The sequence below is a fragment of the Argiope bruennichi genome, chromosome 9 (genome assembly GCF_947563725.1).
Source record: "Argiope bruennichi chromosome 9, qqArgBrue1.1, whole genome shotgun sequence".
Classification (NCBI taxonomy): domain Eukaryota; kingdom Metazoa; phylum Arthropoda; class Arachnida; order Araneae; family Araneidae; genus Argiope; species Argiope bruennichi.
In genome coordinates this window covers 93474241-93500146 of record NC_079159.1, presented here as the reverse complement: position 1 = coordinate 93500146, position 25906 = coordinate 93474241, and the positions used below count along the sequence as shown (strand labels likewise).

The window sequence follows — 25906 nt, the reverse complement described above, 5'->3', positions numbered from 1 at the left end:
ATATATTTGACTTTCCTTTCCAATTATGCATATGTACTGGAATATTATTTGGCATTCATAATAAGTGTATTTAAGTGATCATAATCTACAAATTAATGTAAGGATTGAAATAATCGAAATTTGTTTTTCCATTGCATTTTATTTGATTCTTGACTTAACATATTAATTTAATTCATCACAGTATTGATAGAAAAATGTTACGTCTTTTATGTATTATTTGGAAACACAGTACAGAAAAGATTTAAAATTTTAGTAAATATTTGTAATAAAACTTTGCCCAAATAACTCATACTTCAAAAAATATTGCTTGCATTTCAGTTATCTTGTATTATTTTTCCAATGGAATTTTTATTTTCGCTTTTTATTGAGATATTTCGATATGATTCAAATGTTTTTTACCTCCATACTTTCTCGTTAATATTTCTTAATTAATGAGCACATGCACATACTATTTTGAAACTTGAAATTAATTAAAAATAAATACAAGAATTCTTTAAAACTATTTCGTTTTTTGTATAAACTGTACTTCTGTAGTTCTATTTTGTTCCTTAAAATTCAATTAAAATTCATTGATGATTGTAAATCTGATTGTTTTTCTTATCAAACATTGACAATTAAAAATAATTTTAATTGATTAAATCATTTTTCTAAAAATACTACAATAAAATCATCAACGCACGAATCTTATTCGACCTTTAAAATAGAAAACCACATGAGTCCCATTGACCTAGGGCATTATCTTTTACAACCAAGAATTAACCCCAATCAACCTCGTAACCCCGTGTTAATCGTTATTCCCCGTGGACGCATATGGTTATTTTAGCTGACCTGATATAAAATTCCTGAAAACGCAAGTCAGCAAAACATGCAGCCTAAAATGGTCACCGACGAAAACGTTCTTCAATAAATACTTCACGCACTGCGGCGTCAGCCGAAATTCTGCGACTTGATGAATGGAAGGAAAATTTTAAAAAGCAGTTTTATGACTAATCTCGTTTATGATAATAAATTTAAAGCGATAAAGTGATTAACGAGACGAGAGCGTTGATGGGGAAAGTTGGCAAAGAAAAGTCTGGAATTAAGCGGAATTAAGAATTTACCACCCGAGTTGGATAATTTAATGTCGGCTCGGAAAAACGTTTTTGGGCTTCTTTGGATACCCGCCAAATTTCCATTAGTTCCTAATGTAGGAGTCTGAGGTGGTATTTATTTACCCTAAAAAGAAAATGGCCCGAATTTTTTACCTCTCAAGAAAAAAAAATTCCTAATTTCTTTATTGTACATTTTTATCGATTTTTTCGATTTAATCGTGCATTAAATCTTAAAACACATCCTTGGATATTTTTTTATTACATTTACCAAATTCAGATCTTAACTTACCATTTACATAAACTTATGTTATCTGCGTACCTCTATATATTTCTACTGATTTAGTTAAATATTGCAAGTAGAACTCGTCCTTTTTTTGGGGGGGGGATAAAGGAAAATTCATCTCCCTTTTTTGCTAATAAAAATGTTAACTCTAAAATGATCTTGGTTTTAATTTGTATTGTATGATTATGTTATATTATATTTATAGTTGCGTTTTTTGAAATTAAATTTGTATGTGTCACTTACATTTTAATGCAAAGGCAGAATTTCGGAAAGAAAGATCTGTCCTGTCTTATAAAAAAAAGGACTCACATCTTATAACTGCAGAAAAACTTTAAGCTTTGTGTTCTGAATGCAAATATAGATGCGAAATCGTGTAAACATTTTGTTATGAAACGTGACAATGTGAGTGTTTCTTTCTTAGAATCTTCACAAGCAGAAAAAAAAATTAAAAACCCATTTTTAATCATTATTTATTTGAAATTTTGCGAATGCATTTTTTTTTATTGTGATTAATACTTGTTTTTCCCGTTCTTTTGAATTACTTTTTATTTGGATCACAAGAAACAATTATTACTCATGTATGGAGTTATGCTGAAGGATTGGAATTCCGAGCTGAAATAATAAAAATCCTTATTTCGATTTCTCGAATTTTAAGATGAGAAAATATGGCACTTAAATTAGTTGACCCTAGAACAAAACAAAACAATAGAAAATACCATGTTTGCAGTCCCAGTTGTTGATACTATACCTGGAATATTCGAATTTTCTCTTGATGTGGCTAAGAGCTATATTTTTTACCATTTCATATATGAATCATATAAAGTATTGTAATCATCAACAATGTCAAGATTTTGATGAATTTCCATGTTTAAGATGGCCTCAGGACCGAAAAAAAACCTTTGTTCATTTTTTTTTATCTACATGTGCTTTTCTAACACAGTAACTCAGAAACGCTATGAGCCAGATAGGTTGATTTGATTACCTGCTAAATTATAGATTTTTAATCAAAACTTTTATATCAAAATATTGTATGTCATAGTAACATACCATATGAGAAGTAACGAAATTTTAATGTATTGAAAATTTAATGACATACGTCTTATGACAACATACAACTATTGCATATTAAGGACAGCATTTGTAGAGCAGTTGTAGTTAATCTATGCGAGTGTTTTGTGCTTATAAAATGTTTCGGCATATTTGATACATTTTAGTATAATAATAATGATTTGTACTATCTCATATACGAATAATATAAGGTATTGTAATATCAAAAAAATCAATCACAAGATTTTGATAAATTTCAATGTTTTGGACTCTCCTAAAATAAAAGACCCTTTATGGAATTATGTCCACTAATTAAACCTTACCATATCTCCGCTTTTATATTAAAATGTTGCATGTCATAGTTAAAATACCATATGAGAAATAACGAAATTTTAATGTATTGAAAATTACTGACATACGTCCTATTATAACATACAACTATTGCATATTTATTACAACAGCTTGCGATCACTTGTTGTTAGGCTATATGAATCTTTTGCACCTATAAAATGTTGCAGCATAATGATTTGTTACGAATTAAATATATTTGAAAACTAATGAGTAATTAATCATAAAAGTTTCAAAACAATCACCAAGTCGTTATATAGTATATAAAATAAAAATAAACTTGAATTTTTTTCCAAATTTGTAAACTAATATATCTGTAAAATTATTTTTACAGACCATTGCATTTTGTCGAAACTGTTTACTGCTCTGTGATTTCCTTAAAAAAAGAAATGAGAGTCCACCATGCATCTTCGCGTTTCCTGGAATATTAAAATTCTGTAAATGTTTCCCTGGTTTTGGGATTTTTATCTGTATATCTTAAAATAAGTTGCAATTCTAGTAGAATTTATTTCAGCAGAATGGCTGAACTCGGGATATATTATAAATTACTGTCGTGTTTTGAGGAATTATTGTCCCATTTGTGTACTTGTGCCGTGAAATATTGACATGTTGTCACGTAAAGTAGCCTCTTGGTTTGTCGAATGTGCTCAGTTTTTTTAACATTTAACCGGAGACATTGTTTTGGAAATAAATCTTCTTTAACGAGATGCGCTGATACAAAGAGGTAAATGACCGTAAGAGCTTCCGTATGAATGTTTATTTTTAATCTAAAAGCATAATATTTCATGAGCGTATTAATAAATATGTCAGATTTCTTTATAAATATTAAAATAACTTTAATAATCGATTTTTTTATTAAAAAAAAAAGAAACTTGTTTCTGATTGATTAAAGTTTCCGAAATTAATTAATACTCGTAACTTTAACCTACCAGATTGCTGTTTTGAAACGTTTATCAAAGGATAATTTTGAATTTAAAAATAACCTATAAAGTATTTTTAATTAATAATCTATAGAAAGCATTGTCAGATCTCAGCTTGGGGTTGATGCGGTATATTTATTTTTCTAGAAAGACATTTACATATTTAGAGAAACTGAATTTTATTTTCCTGTCGTTGAGCCAATATATTAATTGGAAGGCAGTTTTATATGATTTAACCCTTTGACTGCGAAATTTTTAAAAACACTATTTAGATGCGACGTTTGCAAATATTTTTCAAACAGTTATTGTATGCTATTCGATAATAATATGATATAATAACAATTTGTTATAGTAGAATATAAACACACTAAACTGTGAAAAACACGGGATGTAATCGAAAATAGATTGAGTGCCATCCCGCGGAAATCGCGGGATAAGTAGTTAGAGGGTTAAAAAAATGAAATTTAATGCATTAACTTCTGATTATTCTCAAGCCTTTATAATAGTAGCTCTATGTCGAATTTTGGTTTCAGTTGGTCGAAAAAAAAGCGTTCAGCATGCATATTCGCTAATCTTTACTGTAATAAGAAATGCACGATTCTCATTGCAAGACTATGAAATGAAAATAAAAAGTAATCAAGCCGTTCAGGCTTTGTTGAAAGTCTGTTTAGGAGAAGTGGGAATATATTAAGTTTCAGATGGATCACGTCTTTGAGTTTTAAACCCGGACAAAGACTGAAAAATCGGAGCTATTCCGAGACGTCTGATCACTTTATTAATATGTAAAAAGAACCATTTATTGCAGGCTAGTCTCTTTGTGCTGAGAAGGCTTTTGCCGCAATAGTCTGTTGAATCGATTGCTCCGAAATACGAATATGATCGTCGAGGGAATTTCGTCATGACGTTAAGCAACCTCATAAATTGAGATTACGGAGTCGCAAGCGGTCATTAAAGTGATTACGATCGCAATGAATCCCACTCGTTGTCCGAGCGGTTGAGAGATGTTGTGAGCGGGAGTATGTTGCGAAACAGTCCAGACGGAATGCCGATAAGTCGTAATGGGTTGTGGAAAGAATCAATTTTTACGTAAAGTAAACAAATTTGACTTTGTTAATGATGCACTCCACAAAATCATTGAAGTATACGTAATTAGTTTGTATTGTGATGTATATTAGCCACTTTTGGCGACCAGCTAGTTCGTCATGAATGTGTTTACTTTCATTTCGTCATGGTTCTAGTTCGTCATGGTTGTGTTTACTTTCATTTCGTCATGGTTCTAGTTCGTCATGGTTGTGTTTACTTTCATTTCGTCATGGTTCTAGTTCGTCATGAATGTGTTTACTTTCATTTCGTCATGGTTCTAGTTCGTCATGAATATGTTTACTTTCATTTCGTCATGGTTCTAGTTCGTCATGAATATGTTTACTTTCCTTTCGTCATGGTTCTAGTTCGTCATGGTTGTGTTTACTTTCATTTCGTCATGGTTCTAGTTCGTCATGAATGTGTTTACTTTCATTTCGTCATGGTTCTAGTTCGTCATGGTTGTGTTTACTTTCATTTAAATCTATTATAAATGAATTCCCCTTCACGATTTCGTCATCAACATTTATTTAAAGCTACATATTATATAACAACATTATTTTAATGGTCCAAGATCTGTTCTGTTCATTGTATGCATAACCGATTCTAACGAAATATAGCATAACATCACAGTGTTACTAAAAACGTAAGTTTGGTTAATCTATCTTCTAATTTTCACGTTACTGTAACTTCAGTTTAATTCTTCATGTACACTAGACAGATATTAATCAGAATTCCTCTTTCTTAACTTACAAGAATATAAGAAAATTATGTGATTGAATATTTAATGAAACATTTAAAATGGCGTTGATTTCAATGCAACGATCAAATTTCTTATTTAAAGTTGTGCAGAAAAAAAAACTGGCAAAATTCAAGAGAACTTGGTTTGATAATAAAATTAGCATTTTTAACATGACAGTTCTTTTAGATTTTAAAATAGTGTGGAATTCAACTATAATATTTTCGGAAATTGTGATGAAAAAATGTCTATATTTTGTTTAATTTTTACTTAAAATTTCAAAAAAATATATATATTATCCGAGGTCCATATTTGCACTCTCAATTGTGTCTATTTTGATAGCTCTAGGTCAAATCGTCTGCTCTGCCCAGCTCGAACGCTCTCATTCATCTTTATTAAAAATAGATATTGAAATCTCTAAATTATAAATAGGTATTGAAACCTGAAATTTTCAAAGTTTAGTTATATTAACGTCCCGTTGTAAAGCAACACTAGGGCTATTTGGAGGCGGATTTCGTAATTTTGAACCGCGGTCAGATGACGAGGATGACACCTGAGCTGTCATCCCCTCTCCACGCCACACCAGCGAGAGGACGTTTGGCTCTGACTGATTTAACGTGCAACAGACCCCCTTACACGACGGTTCTTCGGGGGAATCGAGTCTCGATCCCTACGACTCACGAGCCGAGACCTTACCACCAGGTCACCGCGGATGAAATAAATATCAAAAATATTCTTCGACTTCTTGGGCATCTAAAATGTTGATATTGATCAAACTCGCGAGGTCGAAACTTTTGATAATCATTTTTTAATTTCAAGTGTATATATATATATATATATAATACTTCTATACGTGAAATTTAAAAATAAATATTTCTTCTTTTTTCGTTAAAAATTCTATTTTATTATATAGTTTTATTTTCTGAACTCAGCATTCAATAAAATTACAGGGAATTTTACTGTATATTCTCATCAATTATTTTTGGATATCTGAAACTCCATTTCTGCAGCATTTTAAAGCTAAATATCAAATATACATGTCGACGGACCATAAAACTTTACTGATAAAGTGTCTTTAATGTGACTTAAGCTTTTTTTCTATAAATTTTAAAATAGGAAACTGTCGTTTACTCTTCCTCTACTCAGTTCATCGAGTAGTAGTTACTTTTGCACTCACTGAATATTTAATACATTTCATATCGCAAAAATTTACTTCCGTTCTTCTCTATAGAACACGTAAGAGCACTAAATATTTTATGTTGGAATGTGATCTCATCAATGAAATGCAATAAACTGGTTTAGAAAAAATTTTCTACATTTTTCGAAAGGAGCCACAAGCTATCTGTTAACACCATCCTTTGGACACTCGCCAGCAGAAGAAAAACGTATCCCCAAAATTACTTTGTACAATGTCCCATTACTTTTCTATTATCTGCGCTGAAAACGTGCTGCTCTCTGCAATGTGGTGTTTTTTTCCACTGCTTCCTTCATAAGTTTGTAGAAGAGAAGAAAAATGTTTTTGACGTGGCAGCCTTCACGGCAATTTGTCCGCGCCTTCCAAAGTGTTTGTTTACATTACTGCGTCTGTGTTTGAAGATTGATATATCAAAAATGCATTGGAATACCGACTGAGTTTTTCTATGGGATTCTGAAGTGCTAAAAGCTGTATAAGAGAATAAGAAAATAAGCAATAATTTTTTCTTTTCCTGATACATTCATATATTTTGAAAGTTTTAGTAAAATTGAATTTTCAAAACTTTCATATAGTCGCAGTAGATTTTTAAAAGAGGAAACTCCTTTAGTTTTGAAATTATTATTTTTTTATTCTTCAGTAAATCATTTTCAGTTTATTAAATTACACATATTACTGTTGCTTCAAATACTAAAATGCACTCCAGCAATTATAATTCTTTCTTTTTTCCGTCCATTCACAATAAACTATTGTTACGGAATTTCCGGGGGTTCGTTTGGATAGTGGGAGTTATATGGTGTGGAGAACGCTCAATCACCAGGCGGCAGTAGAAAATAAAACAACGACGTTTATTTACACGAAGACACACAGGACAGCACAAAGACGACAACTATATACAGCACAGAAGACGATTATCTTCAGCAGAGACGTGCAGCATACACAGCAGCTCTACTCCGTCGCTGCTCCGCTGGTCCCTGGAAGACGAGTTCTGCACCGTCGCTTCCGACTACTCTTCGACTCCACTGGTCCACGACCCAATTCACCGTCCGGTTCACCACTGCTCGGCATCGGCAGGACTGCTTCCTTTTATAGGCATCAGGAGGCGGGGCTAGAAGCCTCTCAACCAATCACGAACGTTCGAAACGTATCTCCGTTCCTACTGGACGGATCGGGAAAATTCTCGATGTTTCGTGTATAATCTATTTTGGCGCGAAAGTCGCCAAATTCGTCGCCAAATGGTCGCCAAGCTCTGGGACCTCCCATGGAACCAACTATGCTGGAAAGCCGCATCACAGATTCGTAACAGTATTCATAATCCTTAGCTTTGGTACTCATTGTTATTTTCTCGCATACGAAGTATAGAGAAACTACTATAATAGTCGTCAAAAAAATTCGAACTCGAGATTTTGACGAATATCCACATTTTAGACCTCCTTGAGTTTGAAAAACACCCGTTTATCTGTCTGTGACAAAGATAACTCAAACGCTTTGTGCTAGATGAATGAAATTTGGCATACGGTCTTTAAACCAAATTTGTAAATTTCTATCAAATTTTAAAGAAGCTCCATTCAGAGGAAATCTGTCTGTCCGCCGGTTCGAATATAAATAAAGTACAAAAAGAAGAGAACCAGGCGGATGAAATTTGATGCGCAGATATAATATCTATAATGTAGGTACTTGTCCAATTTTGAGTCAAATCCAATTGCAAGTTGACTATCTGTCGGTCTGTACTATCAGAAATATTCAAGCTTGATAATTCAAAAACGCAATGACTTAAATATATCAAATTTGGTTATGTGATTTGGCGATTTTCTGTCTAGTTTTATGTCAAATTTTTGTTTAAATTGGTTGGGAAGAACCCGTCTGGTACCTAAATTCGATTTTGGATACTTTTGACCACATGCCAGGTTTTAATCGCCAAAGATCGCATTATAGATTCAATAAAAATGCGAAATTCACGCCAAAGGTTAATATTTTGCGACTATTCTACGCCATTGCCACGCAAAGCGTTCGCTAGGGTAACATCTTTATTAGAACGTATGCGGGAAAGTTTTTGGGAGACCAATTCCTCTTGTCTTCAAAGCAGCCATTTTTGGCTCCAAAGTAGCCAACCCCGGCGAACTTTGTCCCGGCATCCATTAGAGCTATCTGTAAAGTTATCTTTCTTACCTTTAAATTAACTGCGCAAAGAAGCATTATTACATATTCTTAACAATATTATATAGCTTTTTTTTTTTTCCCCTCGACTGAAATTGTAAAATGACTGTTTTTTATCACGTCTAATTATAAAAAGTATCTAACCGAATAATGTAACAGAAGAACATTGATGAGAAATGTCTTCAAGAAATACAAGGAGAATACCATTAACATTACTAAACTTTTAAGTGATAAGTTTGAATCGATCCAAGCTCGCTGTTATTAAATGTTAATAAATGTGATAAAACTGTACCACTTGCATTAAGAGTACAAAAAATATAGCATCTGTCGTCAATAACAACTAAGCATATTTTACTACATTTAATTATTAGGACGAATTAAAGAGAGTTATTTAATAAGATGCTGTATGAAAAAAAAAATGTGAAGAAATTTCTATCTACAATCCTCTTTCAATAAAAATGAGAATTTATTCTAAAAGAAAAATTTACTTGGAAAATATAAGGCTATAAAATTAAAACTCGATCGAAACGTTACGTTTTTATTAATTAAAATTTTATTTGGAAGTATCAAAAACATTTTCGAAAAACTGAATAAAAAATGTTTTCGTTTATTAATGTAGATTTGAATTAACTTCATTGTCGTTTGTAACGGGGAGACAGAAAAAAAAATCACATTTTCAGATATTCTTTTAGTTATTTTAAATTATTCTTTTAATTAATTAAAATTACATCCTGTAAGTCGATTATCGAAACTGTTTATTATACATTTAATTTTTTTGGTCTTTAAAATCCCTTAAAACATTATGCTTAATATTCGCGATTCGAAATATTACAATGATCTTGTCACTTTTATTATTACCAGCCGTTAACCCTAAAAAATCCACTACAGGAGAAAAAAAATAAACTGTTTTGACAATGTAAAAGCACCAACTTGCTAAATAAACTTATTTAAGATAGGCGATATTTCTTTTTATTCGCCGGCTGACTTTAAAGCATTTTGACTGTAGAATGAAAAAATTTCGGATCAATATTTCTTGTTCCAAAAATATTCTATACGCTGAATATTTATGAGGTGGCACATTCTTGAATTTATTCCACATCTTATTAAATTCCGAAGTGAAAAAGAAAGAAAGAAAGCAATTGGTTGAAAAAGTTCACCGCATTTAATTAGAACCTTTAGTTACTAAAAATGCAAATGCTGTGATCGTTTGCAATCTGTGCTTGTGAGCCACTTAACGAACAAGATAAGACACACTCGAGCGCCTTATCTCCGCCACTTGGGCAAGAGGGCTGACGTGTTGCAGACTCGTGACTTAAAACGGGCTCGTTTATCACCGAGATTTCTCGTGTAAGTTCCATCGGGGGATAAATTGCAGAGTAACGGACTGGACGATTTGGTGCGAATGAACCTTTTTTCATGGAATTTGTGAATAATCGTATGCAGAATATCTTTAAAAAATCTGCACGACATTGAACATAAGCATCTAATGTTCCGAGTTTCTAATCTTTATCGTAAAAATGATCCTCGTCGCTAGATGATGCGTTGCAGCGTTTGATTATATCATGATTTCCTATAAATGAAATTCTTTGGGTGTTGCGTTAACCGTACAGTGCATGACTTTCTTTTTTCTTTTTACAAAAATTGATATGTTTTGAATAGCTGCATATAATTCAAGAACAATATTTTAAAACAATTATTTAAACAAGAGTTAAAATATGCCAAATGGTTACATTATAAATTAAACAATATCCCAATGACACAAATCGCATTTTATCTATTCTGCAATAAGAATAAAAGTCCCTTTTTACTAATATATTATTTTATGACGCAAAAAAAGTATTTTGATAGTATTTTCAATAGTGAAACTATTCATAAATATCTAGCTATCTTGGCATTTTCCCAAGTTTCCAATTTAAGTTTTATAGTGAGTGTGTTGCGATTTTCTACTGAACTGTCCGGTTTTAAATATAATATTTTTAATCTACACAAACACGGCTACACTACAAAATTTACAAAAAAACACATAGACAAGTAAGTTAAAGTAAACAGTATGGTGGAGGGATTCCACCGTTTCCAACCGAAAGCATTCGGCGTTAGCGCAAGGGTTGCGCATAGAAAAAAAGTCGACCTCAGGATGCAGGTCTCCCGTTCAACTGCTTGTCTGTAAACGCCACAAGGGGGCGCTCTCTGCTTAAGGGGAAGAAGAGGTGCTACAGTTTAATTTTAGCATGGATGTTATATATATATATATATATATATATATCGGTCTTTCCTACAAATTTTTGTCAAAAAGCGTTAAAAAAGCATTTCCAAACATTAATTGTTACCCTTTGGAACATCATATGAAGTTTACAAATGGAAATAAAAACATTTTTCCAAATGGCTACACGATGCACTGAAAGGTTAAGTTCTCCTTCGTTCAATGTCAAAAATTGGAATGTGTACAGATATCTTATTTTAAATTAGCTTATTAATGGAAAATGTATTTTGTTTTACAAATGAACTAAGGATTAAAATTTGTTAAAAGAAAAACTTAAAGAAGAATCTTAATATGAAGCAAGTATTTATTACCTGTAAATAATATATGTAATTAATTGATCTTTGTTATATCAAACGCGTTTGATAACAATACCAACTATCATTTTTACATGTTCATCATTAATACCTTATTCAATTAAAAGTAATTCGTAAGATCCTACAATACATGTATATCTATATGATTATCTCCCTTTTAAAGGTAATTATTATTATGTTTATGTAGGATGTATTTAAAATCTGTGTGTTGCATATGATGGCATTTATGCTTGCATGAAATATATTCTACTCATTCCAAACACACAGTGATTGGCAAAAATTAAATACCAGTTATTTTCTTATTAATTTGCGATTCGTATGAATTCAGTTTTTAATTTATTTTAACTTCGTTTATTCTGATTCTGAATGCATATTATTTACTTTATCATAAACTAGTTCTTTTCTGGGCACTTTCAGTTCTTTCTTCTTTAGTCCAAAAAAATCATGAACTCCAATTTATAGAAGAAAAAAAAAAGGAGAAACTGTGCTGTCATTTCTATTGCGCAGGATAATATTTCATTTTCTTTGCGAAAATGCCCAAAATACTTGCTGACTATCCTTGATTCATTTTCAAAAATGCATCAAACTGGTTTTGAGAATGTATAATTTGATGAATTCTAGGTAAAGAAACCATGTAAGTGTTTAAGAAATTGAAGCTAATGCAATTCAAACTTTAATATTCTCTATTCATTCCAAAACATTACATCATTCGAAAAAAACATTCTGAAACTCTAGAAACATTCTGAAATGTGAGCACTGTTTCAATGACATTATAAAATAATTATATATTTAGATTAATTTTCAGTTAAGGCGGTTTCAATTATTCGGTTGCAAAGTCTTAAAGATAAGTTACAAAAAAATTACAAACCATTGCTCATATATTTTTAAAAATATGCGAATTATTGGCAGCTCACAACTCAATGTTTTGACAAAAATGTATGTAGCAAGTTGGAAACAAAAGAGAATGCTTGAATTCACAGACGGTCTGCATCAGTTATTTCAAATATTTAACATGAATAAGTCAGATGAAGTGGTCTCGTCGAAACTTTCTCGCATATTCTTTATTAAGCCTGATAACTTGTCCCCCTCCCCCTCCCCCTCCCACATAAAATTGTAAAGATTGGACAAAACCTTGAGCGTCACGAGTTCTCAAAATTTTATTTCCACACATTAGAATTGTGCGCTTAATAGCATAATGAAGAAAAATGGTAAAATGCGTATTAACTGTTTATCACTGGCGAACAATGGTTACAAAAAATTGATGTTGGCTTGAATCTGTCATGCGATATTTGGCCATTTTTTTCTAAGTGATTAATAACTGGTGATATTATTCAGTGTACCGTAAAATTAAGTAAGCATTTTAGACATCTTTTCAACATCATCTTTTAATCGCATATATTTTTTTACCTGCTTTTACCAGCACTGCATTATTATTATGTATGCATCTTTGAAAGCCGATGCGTTTTTAAAAGATTGACCTGCTTTTACCAGTATTGCTTTATTTTTACGTATGCTTCTTTGACAGCAGATGCGTTTTTAAAAGGCTGACGTAACATCATAGCTGTTATTTCATCTCAAAATCGGTCGAGTTCCAAAACTTTGTTTGCCAGCTAGAAAAATTGAAAATGAAAGTTTAAAAAAATTCTCTCTCTCTCTCTCTCTCTCTCTATATATATATATATATATATATATATATATAATAGAGAGAGAGAGAGAGACCGATACAGAAAGAAATTTCGTGATTGTTTCGAACCGGTTTAAACAAACCGGTTAAAATTAATTAAAAAAACCCGTTAAATTAATTAAGACAAATAATGACTTAAAAAATAATAATGTTATCACATGATAACTTGAAATTTGCGATCGTAGATTTCGTTTTAATTTTTCTCCAATTTTTTGTCTTTCACAATACTTTTTCTTTGTTTACAAGAAATAAAAAACAATTATCGTTAGTCCTTAAATACCACATGCTGCATAATAAGAAAAAAAGATTCTATGTACCGGCTGGATATTATAATATTAGACTTACAACATATTTTTAAAATTTTGCTTGTTTTCATTTTTCTATGTATATTTATTTGTTGCATTTTAATGCAAGATGACTTTTCATTCTTTTTAAATTAAACTATATGTTTTAAATTCGTTTTGAATACTAAAATTTTATTGGACTTATCTTCATCGTAAATATACGGTGATCAGTTTCAGGAAATTAAGGATTATTTTCAATATAACGAATACTGTTTGTGTACTTCTGAATATTCTCTGTGCTTTCATTTTTCGAAACACGAATATGCTTCATCTGAACCTTGGAGGGTAAAATTTAATCATTTGTTTATTTTTAACGAACCCATTTATCTTTTCAGTCATGCTTAAATCACGTTCTTATTTCGCGGAATGAGATGATTTAATCGCATTCTAAAATTGTCACATTCGAATGAAATCATGTTTGATTCTGTTAATTTACTCACATCTGAAATCAAATTTTACATATTGCTCCTGGATATCCGTGCTTTTGTGTAAATATTTATTTTACAATATATTGCACAATAGCTAAATAATTTTATTTGTCAAAAAATCATATTTTTCATTGAATGTCAACTGAAAATTTAAGTATTTGCGTATTAATAATTAATATATAATTTGATTTAAATGAATAATTAGTATTAATTAATATTATTTAAATGAATAATCAGTACTAATTAACATCATTCAAATGAATAATTAGTATTAACATTATTCAAATGAATTAGGAAAGCTTTTAGGATTTCCTTCAGTAAAAAATGACATCCTCAAATTATTATGAAATATCAAGTCGGGAACATGGGGAAAAAAAGCGCGTGGAATTCTATATAATCTTAATGCTTGCTAGGAAGCAAAGATTTTTAATGGCATTTTGATAAATAGTTTCGTATCTCATTTCTATACGAGGATAAATATACTTATAAATAAAATTAAGTTTTGAAATATCTGCTTGTTAGTGATAACCTCTTACTTTTTATGGTTTTAACTTAAGATTATAAATTTCGAAAATTTACTCATTCAATAAATGATGGCCCAAATTTAAACCTATTTGATTCGAAATCCATTGCTATAGTTATAGATTTCATTTTTCGTTAAAGAGTGCACTCAATGATACCTTTACAAATAATGACTTAACTGCTAAAGAGCAAAGAGTGCTTCAACAACCATATAAACTTCCTCTGAATGGATTTCGTATAAAATTTGACAGATATCTGCAAATTTGGTGTAAAGACCATTTACCAAATTTCTTCCGTCTAGCTCAAGTTAACGTGCACATAGACAGACAGATATAATTCCAAAATGCTTTTTTTTTTTTCGATCTCGGAGAATTCATACAGAATTCTTTTCCATATTATACTTAAAGGGCTTCACCCTTGATTTAAATATGATGCATAGTCTTTTCTTTAACAACTCTGTGTCACCAGTTATCCTGGAAACCATAAAAAAATTTTAAAACAAATCACTTAAACACCATATGTACTTGAAATGCTAGTTTACTGAAATCTTCTCAACTTTGGGTAATAAAATCGCACTTTTAGAACTATCTGTTTCTACTCAGTTTTTATATTGATGTGTATTTCAAAATAAACAGATTGGTGTACGAGCCATCATTCTTTGTCTGCTTCGTGTGGTTGCGCGTTATAAAAACGAGCATTTATTTTGCAGGTGTTTCAATAACGGTTGTGCATCGTGATTCATTCCACAAAATTACGCTAAGGATGCTCAGGCGTTCTCATCCCTCCCCTCTCAAATATTTCTGTGATCGTGTTGGATTCCAGGTGGTTTGTTTCTATGAGTTGTGGGGGGGGGCAGTTAGCTTGTTTCTTTTGTGGTTAAATAAATGTACAATGCGGCCATGAGAGATGTGTTGGATTTTGCTTTTGCTAGACTTACTTATATAAAACTTGAATCTATTTTTAATAGACGTTTATTTTACTCACACTGGGCGATTCAGATATGCAGGCATACTTAAAAGAATCATTTTTACTTAACTGCGCAAGAAAATATACGAAGAGAAAGTATAGTAATCGTCAAAAAATTCGAACTCAAGATTTTGACGAATCTCCACTTTTCAGACATTTCCGAATCTGAAAAACTTATTTTTGAAATTGTATTTGACTATTTGTGAATATGAAAGCTCAAAAACGCCTTGATCTCGATGAATGAAATTTTGTATATCTACTCCTAATATGTAGATTTCTATCAAATTGTGAATGAAGTCCATTTTTAGGAACTTTCTCTGTTGCTGTTTGAAAGGAAGTTGACGCAATAGCGAAATGATTAAAATTTGGTGCACATACTTAACACCTGAAATATGGATATTTGTCGAATTTGGAACCCAAATCATTAAGGGGTTGACCGTATGTCGGTCTGTATTTTTACAGGCATGAATTCATTTACTCATAAATTCAGACTTAACTGTATGAAATTTGGTATGTGATCTTGTGACTTTAATTGTAATTACTTGTTAAATGTTGGGTTCATACGGTCGGAAAAAAAATGCAAAATACATTTGTTTTTCTGATGCTTTTGTTTCAATCGTATCTCAGCAGTTAATCACCAAAGATCGCACTCTAATAGGATCTTTTGTAACTAGTATTTGCCAATGACATTCAGTTAATAATACGAAGTAAATTTATTAATAAGTTTGGTGGAAAACACTTCCATTGATTGCAATGAAAAATAAGCAAATTAGGACCATTACTCTTTGCCAGTAAATTAATATTAATGGATGTATGACACTAAGATTACAACATGGATAAGACACTAAAAATCATTTTCCTAACTATACAGAGCTTGCTTAACAAGTGCTTTTGTAGAGAAATACATGAACATAAGTAACTCGTAGATGCTTAGACACACAAATAAAAAATGAAATGAAGAAAAACATTAATTTCACCATCGCAAAACAGTTCTTTACAACATTCTTCTATTTATGCATCATTTTGTTCAAGCTTCATCGGCAAATCTATGTATTTGACTTCCTCAGACTTTCTAGGGCCGTGGGAAGTATGCTTTCCACCAAATTTATCAATCTTAGTATGAATTTATGTAGGTTGGCATCAGTTCTGACAAATTTTTTTAGAAAGACAGAAACTTAGAGGCTTCAGTTCTTTATCTTACACAAAATGATGTGCCTTGATTTGTTACTTAATTATTAATTAACCTAATTAATTAATCAATCAAATTACATTTATCTAAATAAGCTAAATGAATCCCTTTTCTTATTCTAATTTCAAGCCTAAAAATATTTTTACATAATATGACTAGAAAAAAATGGCCCTTTAAAGGGTTAACAAGCACTTTTGTAGAGAAATACATGAACATAAGTAATTCGTAGAGGCTTAGACACACAAATGAAAAATGAAATGAAGAAAAACATTAATTATACCATCGCAAAACAGTTCTTTACAACATTTTTCTATTTATGCATCATTTTGCTCAAGCTTCATAGGCAAATCTATGTATTTGACTTCGTCAGACTTTCTAGGGCCGTGGGAAGTATGCTTTCCACCAAATTTATCAATCTTAGTATGAATTTATGTAGGTTGGCATCAGTTCTGACAAATTTTTTTAGAAAGACAGAAACTTAGAGGCTTCAGTTCTTTATCTTACACAAAATGATGTGCCTTGATTTGTTACTTAATTATTAATTAACCTAATTAATTAATCAATCAAATTACATTTATCTAAATAAGCTAAATGAATCCCTTTTCTTATTCTAATTTCAAGCCTAAAAATATTTTTACATAATATGACTAGAAAAAAATGGCCCTTTAAAGGGTTAACAAGCACTTTTGTAGAGAAATACATGAACATAAGTAATTCGTAGAGGCTTAGACACACAAATGAAAAATGAAATGAAGAAAAACATTAATTTCACCATCGCAAAACAGTTCTTTACAACATTTTTCTATTTATGCATCATTTTGCTCAAGCTTCATCGGCAAATCTATGTATTTGACTTCGTCAGACTTTCTAGGGCCGTGGGAAGTATGCTTTCCACCAAATTTATCAATCTTAGTATGAATTTATGTAGGTTGGCATCAGTTCTGACAAATTTTTTTAGAAAGACAGAAACTTAGAGGCTTCAGTTCTTTATCTTACACAAAATGATGTGCCTTGATTTGTTACTTAATTATTAATTAACCTAATTAATTAATCAATCAAATTACATTTATCTAAATAAGCTAAATGAATCCCTTTTCTTATTCTAATTTCAAGCCTAAAAATATTTTTACATAATATGACTAGAAAAAAATGGCCCTTTAAAGGGTTAACAAGCACTTTTGTAGAGAAATACATGAACATAAGTAATTCGTAGAGGCCTAGACACACAAATAAAAAATGAAATGAAGAAAAACATTAATTTCACCATCGCAAAACAGTTCTTTACAACATTCTTCTATTTATGCATCATTTTGTTCAAGCTTCATCGGCAAATCTATGTATTTGACTTCGTCAGACTTTCTAGGGCCGTGGGAAGTATGCTTTCCACCAAATTTATCAATCTTAGTATGAATTTATGTAGGTTGGCATCAGTTCTGACAAATTTTTTTAGAAAGACAGAAACTTAGAGGCTTCAGTTCTTTATCTTACACAAAATGATGTGCCTTGATTTGTTACTTAATTATTAATTAACCTAATTAATTAATCAATCAAATTACATTTATCTAAATAAGCTAAATGAATCCCTTTTCTTATTCTAATTTCAAGCCTAAAAATATTTTTACATAATATGACTAGAAAAAAATGGCCCTTTAAAGGGTTAACAAGCACTTTTGTAGAGAAATACATGAACATAAGTAATTCGTAGAGGCTTAGACACACAAATGAAAAATGAAATGAAGAAAAACATTAATTATACCATCGCAAAACAGTTCTTTACAACATTTTTCTATTTATGCATCATTTTGCTCAAGCTTCATAGGCAAATCTATGTATTTGACTTCGTCAGACTAATTAAATAGAATTCCGTTCTCATTGGGGATTTTTTTTTAATTTAAAATCTGCATAATGTTAAGTTTTTAAATCTAAGTCCTGTTAAATTTCATTTGAAAAAGTGAAACAGTTTGAGAAATGCGTAAAATAAGATACAGTTTTTAATTCTAGGCACATAATTTAAATGCATTAAATTAATTCTTTCTATTGTTTTAATAAGATGATTATAGATTAAAAATAAGTTATTCATTTTTAATTTGCTGTTTCTGAAAATATCTGCTCCTCCTCTCTTCTTCCAGGATGGATTTTGTATCGATCGTGATTTGAAACAGCCTTTTAACTTTTTTTCCCTTCCATTCCAAAACAAATATATCTATTACCCCAATTCCTGGAAATCAAATCGATTGAAAATATCCGAGGAAAAGGGAATGAAATTGGGGCTTTTTCGGAGAAATTCCGTTAACCTGGATATACCTAGAAACGAAATTCGCGTTGGTGTTCGATTGGCAAGTTGTTTATGTCTTGAAAACGGTCGCGGATTTCTTCAATAGTTAAATGAAATATTTGACAGAGACGTATATTCATCCAATTTATTCCTTAAAATGGAAGAAATGCATTTTTATCGTCCAAAGATTGTCATCAGTTTTTAATAGATTTCCACTTTTGGGGTCATCCTAATTCTCTCCCCCCCCTCCCCCCAAAAAAAATTTTCACGTCAGCCAATACAATAACAATTATGGAATTGGCTAAACAAATGAAATTTTGTATATGGTCTTAACATTAAATTGTGTTCATGTATCAATTCTAAAGTATTTTTAAACTCGGTGACTCAAAATGCATTAAAAAATGCAAAATGCAATATGCAATGCATGTATCGGAATCAATCAATCAATTGTTTGATTGTTCATTGGTTTATCTATTCGTGCATGTGTGATTGAGATAACTCAAATACCTAAAAAATTATATTTATTAATTCTAGAGTCCGATTTTTACACTTCTTTTAAATTATAGAGTTTAAATTTATTGATTTTGTAGTTATCTGTTGGTTTTAAAACTTTTACTTGCCGGCGTCTTGGCATAGGGGTAGCGTTTCTTCCCCGTGATCTGGATGTCCTGGGTTCGAGTCCCGGTTCAGGCATGGCTGTTCTTCATCTGTTCTATCTGTGAGATGTGTAAATGTGCCCCCCTGTAAAAAGGGGTTGTGCAAGCGAATGTGATGCGTGAGTAGCTAAGACGTACTTTTGGCCCTTGTTGGCGCTACTAAAACAAGAGACGCTCCCTTGGCTTAAAGTCGTTGACTTCGTCAGCGAGCTTGTCCATGGCAAGTGCCATTATAAACAACAACAACAACAAACAACAAAACTTTTACTTAGTGTATAACTTTTTATGCTCAATTTATTCCTTTTTATCTTGCCGAAAATTTAATCAAGTATTTCACATTTAAAATGCTTGATTTCAACGATTTAAAAACATTTTTATTTGTGTAGGTAAAGAACATTTATTTCGATATTTTAAAATTTTTGTACCATTATCCTCTTTATTTACCATGTGTTTGGCGCAACATAGCCAAATATAGCTCTTGCGCCAGAAACCCAAACAACCAATCAACCAACCGATTTTTACCCCAAAGCTGTAGATCTATGCCTAATTTTGCTCTAAATACTTCGAATAATAGATTGTATATCCGTGCGTATGTGAAAACGAATAAGCGAATTTTCGATTTGGCAGATTAATCATCTACCTAGGGTCATTTGAATGAAAGAGAGGGACCACAAACAGATCGATTAAAAAATTATTAATTTAGTTGTCAAATGCATTTGTAAAAATATGAATTATAAATGCATTTACTAACCGATTAAAAAATGTTCGGATATACATGTTAATGTTTATATTTGTTAGTATTGATAAGTACTAATTTCAACTGAATTTTAAGTGAAATCTTATCCCCCCCCCTTTGGAAATCTAATTAAAAAAATAACATCGACTTTTTCTATTAAAGAAACCCTTTACAGTGAAATAAAGAGGAGAAGGACATGAATTTTAATTCATTTGGAAGTATTGAAAAAAAAATGCCAGCAGCCTTGGACATAGGAAGAAGCATTTACTCATTTTATTGTGTGGATCCTGCTTGACTTTAATACTAGTTAATTAAGGTTTAAAATTGAAAAAGGACCTTGACTGTAGGCGGTCCCATATAAAAAAAATTAAACGCTCTTTCTTTAGCAATTTATTTTATACTGTAGTGAGATTTGATTTTTTAAAACGAGATGTAGCTGGAATGTGAATTAGTTGAGCCATTTTCTTTTGATTAAAAAACATGATGTTCAATTTCTCCGACCTTAATTGTAAAATGGGGAGAAAAAGAAATATACAAATAAAGTCGATATTATTTTTGTTGGCAGAATTAACTATTATCTCTTACTGAATTAATTATTTATTGCCGATAATTATCTTACCGTCAAAGCGATTTTTTTTCAATAGTCGTTAATTCATCATTAATTTCTGCAGAATTAGCTCTCTGATAAACAATATATTTCCTATATGGCTAAAATATGAAAGAATACCTAAAAGTCTACAGACTTTGTTCTCCAGAAATTAGTGTTTATCTATGCGGGGATACATTGTCACCTTCAAATAGTCTCCATGCATCGCACTATATTTGCCACGTGCCTTGACACGAGTGATGGCATTTTTCTTGACAATAAAATGTATCACATTTTAAGGATAAAACGATCGATAACTATTTACATATATGTAATTAAATTCCGATTTAAATTTAAACTCATTTCTCGAAGTTCCACGCAATCCGGGGCAACTGTTTCTCTCTTCACTTTATCTTCTTTTGGTCGTGAGGCCGGAACAGTTAGGTGGAGGTTAGAGGCATGATGGTATTGTTCTTGTCACTTCTGGAATATGTGCAGGAAGGTCCGTTTTATTGAAGCGTATCAAGCATCTTCAAGAATGCAATTTGTGATGATTTCTAATCGACTTTTAGTGATGTGCTTTCGCTCTTTGAGAAGTGCCGCTCAAAACACCATATACGGTACATGGTGGCATCGCCGTAAATTAGCTGCACCTTGTACCATGTCTTTGTGACAGAGTTACCGAATTTCCTCCAAAATTTCTCTTCTTATTTTCCTGTTTTCTCATCGGGGGATACCTCGAAATGAGGATGAGAAGCTTCCGGCATGGTGGTTGATTCTCGGCACCTTGGAGGATACACGAAAAGGTGAGGGACTGGCTCCTCCCATCGATGACGGGGCGTACTTCCTTAGGGAAGGGTTGTACCGTGGCCGGTGATGGCCCTTAGGGCTCAATCACAATAGCGGGGTCCGGTCATTCAGTTTTTTATCCGTGTGCTTTCGATGCGGGTTAGAGAGTCAGTGATGTGATTTATTTTGCTGTTTAAGATGGCACCGTAAAAACGGATATACATATGGTCACTAAAGCTTGAATTTCAAATGATCGATGTAAATAGTACAATATCTCTTGGCACACCAAACTTCTGAATGTCGGTGCTTCTTTAGTCTGTTGGAGTTTTTTTATATTATTATTTGATGAGGTGCTAAAAAACCTGCTCTTAATTTTTTGATACCACTTCATATTATTTTAATTGTCTACTATAAAGTCTTAAAAGATTTTTTATTGATCATTCGCAGATTCAATTTTAATGCCCAAGGTAATTTTTTCCCAATACTATGAAATAATTTATGATCGTATTATGTAATACTTCAGGAATGGAAGGGCCTATGTGTTATTATTTTGGATAAAATTCCCATTACTGCACGCTTTTCTTTAAGGAATTGATTATTCAATATTCATGAAGCAAATCCTTATATATTAATGAGTCTCCTTAAAAGTAATTGGGAAATGTATGAATACTTTTCTTGAAACTCTATAAAAAATTTTATGTTTATATTGATCATACAGTTGCTTTCATACTCGATTTTTTTTAAATTTTTTTATAAAAAAAATAGAAAAGAATTAGTTTCAATTTCGTTAATTCGTTTTGTTTTGTTTCTAAAGATAATTAATTTCTTTTAAAAATTTGTCTGGCCGCTGCCTGTAATCTCCCTCAAATACAAAAATGGCTGTATTTTATATTTATTTAAGTTAATTCATATTTCAACTTTAAAAGAAATTGATTCGGGGCTATTTACAATTAAAAGTCTCCAAACTAATGAAGCTTTCGACTACTTTGTAACGGCATACACAATTCAAAACGGTGCCGAACTTCATCGGAGGCAAGTGCAAAAGGGAATTCTCGTATCAGACTTGCCACTCCAGAATTTACACCAAATCTTAATTAGCGATATTCTACAGTAGGGAGGCAGTGATGCCGCTGGCGAACTCAACGGACTTTTGATAGACGTGCAACCACTGAGTGGTGTACACCTTTAATTATGTTCTGGAACTGTCCCCACAATCCCGAATTATTCTGTCCTAAAATGGTTCTCGGTAATGTAAGAGAAGAGATTGAATTTGCCCGGCGTGTTTCAAGTGTTGATAGCAGTGATGCAGAAGTTGAGCATACATGGCGTCTGTTATCCGCACTGGTCCTCGATCAATTTTATGACATGGTATAAATTAGGCTGTTGGATTAAGGGTTAGTGGAAAACTCGACCATCCTTATAATTCGGGTATTTTGTGAAAGAAATATGTGTTTCTCCTTCCTTTTTAGTGATCTATAAATTAGGCATTTGGTGTCAACTGACTGCCTGTATAGTTGTAATTTATATCTTCGCTTGTTAGTTATCTATTTATTCATCTCGGGAAAAAAATGATTGAATAAGAATGAAAAACAAATTAATCAGACAAATGGTTGGAAAAGAGACAAAATAGTTGAAAAGGGCGAGTAAAAGTTTGATATTTTATTTGTTATTTTGAATCAGTTATGAGAAAAGATTATAAGAGAAGTAAAAATTATCATAATAAAAGATAAAAATTATATTAGTGCCCAAACTGATGCGAAAATGTTTGATGTTGCACTGATTAACTCGTTTCAAGCTGTTACATTTTGTTCGAGTTTTGATATTATCCATAATAAATAGGCCCATCAAGACAAGTTGATGAGCACTGAAATTGCCGAATGGAGTTAAAATTTGTATCTGGTGTATTCTTTTTCTATATAATCTGCGATTTGTAATATTGTAGAGTAATAATTTAATTTCAATTATTGTAGAGTAATAATTTAATTTCAATTATTGTAGAGTAATAATTTAATTTCAATTATTGTAGAGTAATAATTTAATTTCAATTATTGTAGAGTAATAATTTAATTTTGATTATTGTAGAGTAATAATTTCAAAATGAAAAAATCCTTGGTAAAAAGAAGCTTTAACTTTAGAATATAAATGTATATTACTTGTACAAATACCTATTTAACGCAAATCAGATAGTCTTCATCGTTAAAATGAGTTTTAGAAATATTTATTTTTTGCATCCGAGTTCTGAGGTATGTATTGAAATCGGGATTACATAAATTATAGTACCATCTACAAAAGGAATCGCTGGGAAACAAATATTGAGAACACATAACCATTTCAGTGCCATTCTTTTTATCAAATTCTGCCATATTGTAAGTAAGAAATGGCTTCAATTTGTTGTTGATTAGATTGGATTGATTTTAAAAGTTTTACCTTTTCTTTCTTGTTTTTAAATTCCGGATGTTTAAAATTTTCACAGAGAATCGATTTCATGAACAATGTTTTGCAGAAAGATATCGCTATTGAAAGGGAATTAAGAATGCTTAGCATCAGTTTATAGAGCCGTTTTCCCATGTTGAAACCTCTGCATAAAATTTCAAAGCCAATTGAGTACTTCTCTTTTTTGAAATATGTTTCAACAATTTAGATCTTAAGAACTTCAGATCTGCTGAATGATCTGAATCTTCAACATTTAGCATTGAATGAATATGGAACATGAGCATTGGAATACAGACGTGTCAATCCGAAAAGTTAATATTTTCTTGGAAAAATAAACATAAGATTAGTATTAAAATCAAAGACAATGTTCTTTTTTAGTATTTGTTTGATCAGAACATTGGACAAGATGGATGACTCGCGGCCATAGATATGTTTACAAAAACAACCAGTACTTGTAGGTTTCTTATCACACCCCGAGGCACAGTCATGTCTTACACGGCAGATAATTGCAAGACAGACATTCCTCATCGTCACGCACGCTGTGCGAATTAATCCTGTCCATCGTTCCCGTATTGTTCTCCACCTCCAGACATCTCGAAGCCCCATCTCCCAACCACCTAAATCTTCGTGACTTCAACCACCTGCAAGTTTACAAGACATGACGTCACCTCTCTACACCAACCCCATACGGAGCCAAAAGTTTATTGGATTCTTCATTCCTGTCCGATGGTCAAACACCGACCGAGTCTTCTGTCAGAAAATGTTATTAGATAAAAGCCATCGGCACACCAGCGTTGCACAAGCGCGCGTCCTTTCTCAATTAGACCGAATCCCCCGGAGTGTGACAGAAGGCAGAGAGGAAGGGCGAAGTCACGTGGAGGAAAACAAAGGGAATGAAACACTGACGCACAACCTGATTGTTATGCTGCAACCGTGACCTTATTCCCTTGGTGCTTTTATTACAGGTGCAAGCAGGGGTTAAGAGGAGAAGGGCTTTTTCGAATGAATAGGGCTGAAGGTATCTCTGCCAGACCGTGACTGCCCGAAATTGATTAAATAAATCGACTTAATCCGCATTTGGCACGAATCGATATGAAGTTATCGTGTAATTCTTTTCAATATTATATATCAGTGTCTTCATTATTTTGGGTGATTGATTGAGATCTTAATTAAAAACTTTCATTTTGTATCACGTCGATGTTCAAACATTGAGTGCGTAAATAACGGAATATGCTGAAAAGCGTGTGTTCAAATTATGATCCATAAGTTCTTCCATTTCTTTATAACTTCAGCACGCTTATTTCTTTTCTTAATTGTATTTCATATATATATCTGCACCATTTCATCTTTAAGTGCCTTTACAATTTACCTTATTATGGTATAGCATACATTTTCCTGATTTGACTTTTTGAACCAATCGCCTTTACTTTTTGAATTACTTTGGTAACTTCCTTATTTCGCTGCTAGAGGCTTTATAATCTATTTAACTAAATTCAATACAGTCTTTTACTATAGTTAGACGTTACATTCCTAGTTATACGATACGTCGTTTTGATGTAAAGGATTGTCTAAGCTGAACTTATTAAATCTTTATTTTTCAAATGGTGTACATTCTACTTACTACAGAGGTGGACAGACTTTTCAAGGATAAAAGGCCGCTTCTCATTTTTTCAAGATGCTGCGGTCCACCCAGTGGCATAGGTGTGGTAAACTGTAAAAAAAAAGTTTGCAATATTTATTATAACTTAATACGGAATACGGAATATGTACTTACCTACATAACTACAAACATAATAATAATAATTAGCCACAAATATAATAATATCAAATGATGCATTGAAATATAAATCATTTTCATCTAAAGTTA

At 31.7% G+C, this 25906-nt stretch overlaps 1 protein-coding gene across 3 annotated transcripts in view; it reads left to right on the top strand.

The window, feature by feature from the left end:
• Positions 1-25906, top strand: part of LOC129984558 (uncharacterized) — a 233463-nt gene that overhangs the window by 152237 nt on the left and 55320 nt on the right. The window lies entirely within an intron of this gene.